Source organism: Limulus polyphemus, unplaced genomic scaffold (assembly GCF_000517525.1).
Source record: "Limulus polyphemus unplaced genomic scaffold, Limulus_polyphemus-2.1.2 Scaffold19981, whole genome shotgun sequence".
NCBI lineage: Eukaryota > Metazoa > Arthropoda > Merostomata > Xiphosura > Limulidae > Limulus > Limulus polyphemus.
The window spans coordinates 1-1,422 of record NW_013685591.1 but is presented as its reverse complement, the minus strand read 5'-3'; the positions used below and the strand labels follow the sequence as shown (position 1 = coordinate 1,422).

General features: G+C 31.6%; 1 long non-coding RNA gene across 1 annotated transcript; it reads left to right on the top strand.

Moving 5' to 3' along the window:
* Positions 1-214: 214 nt before the first annotated feature.
* LOC111084380 lies at positions 215-807 on the top strand. Its single transcript, XR_002609526.1, has 2 exons — positions 215-440; positions 694-807. It is a non-coding gene; the product is annotated as an uncharacterized LOC111084380 (long non-coding RNA).
* Positions 808-1,422: the final 615 nt, after the last annotated feature.

The window sequence follows — 1,422 nt, the reverse complement described above, 5'->3', positions numbered from 1 at the left end:
GTTTTTCCCTTCATTGTTTCCAACTTTTAAGTTTTAGTGTTTTTATCCATATTGTTCAAAGATCATGTTTTCCCTTCATTGTTTCCAACTTTTAAGTTTTACTGTTTTTATCCATATTGTTCAAAGATCATGTTTTCCCTTTGGATAAAAACACTAAAACTTAAAAGTTGGAAACAATAAAGATGTTTTAAATGGATGTTTAATTACTTTATCCTTGATGAATGATAAGTAAATCTTTTTGTTTTTGGTGAAGCACTTAATGTGTACTGTGTTGTCTTGGAATATTAATAGACCACATGGATTGTTTGACTGGTACAAATTAATCACAAATTCTTAACTGCACTGTGTTCACAAGCTTATTATCTCCTTGTTCTTCAATACTACAGGACAGCGATGAGGAGAAAAGTGACCAAGACCTTGTTGTGGATGTTGCCAATGATGTAAGAAACTTTTGGTGTTCTCTTGAAAGTTTACTGGTGTTTTCAAAAAGTTAGCAAGTATCTGTTTTCCAATTAGTGTTTGTCTCTCTTTTTTAATTATGGTAACAATGGTTAGTTAAGGAATTGTACCCGAATTTGCCGAATTCTCATAGCTTAGCAATTGAGTTTCATTTATTTAATTATTCATATCATAATTTTGAAGTGTAAATTAGAATTCTGTTGTTTTTTTTAAGTGTTATAATTTTATATGCAGGACTCCATCTCTCCACCAAATCGAAACCCTCTAAGGGAAAATGGGGTTGACAGGAATATTAAAAGGGAGCGACCACCCAGTAGGAGTGGTTCCACTTCCAACAGAGAAACTACAGTTCCAGTCAAGCACAAGGACTACATGGTAAACTGGTCTAAAACTTAATTGTATATTTCCTGATATGTGTTATTTTAAACCTATTTTTGAAAATTCATTATGCACCAAATTTCCTATAAGCTCATGTTTTTGTTAGTTACAGGGTTGAAAAAATAAAGGTATTTCTTTTAACCACTTGTGTAAACTGTTATAACAGGACAAAACTTTTATTGTACTCAATACTAAGTGGACCTCACTGGTGGTGAACAGTTGAGAAACAAGCGAGTAATAGAATTCCAACCTACAGTATCTCTAGCAAGAATAGATAAATTCTGTTGTTTATATGAAAGGATTTCTCTCACCTTATTCTATTCTATAAACATAGTTTCTGATTGTGAAAAGTATCACCTTTAACTTCTCTGTATTTCAGAGATTTAGTGGTCCAGACTGTGATAACACAAACTTTAGTTTGTGAATACCTCTATTCATATTGAAAGTCTGGTCCTTTTATGTCTTATGATCTTGTTTGGTATATTTCAACATCTTCTAAATATTTTGATGTGTACATCAACAAAAAAATGAAGGGCTTCCATTAAAACTTTTGGTCAAGGTGATTCATCTATAATATTTGGTAAT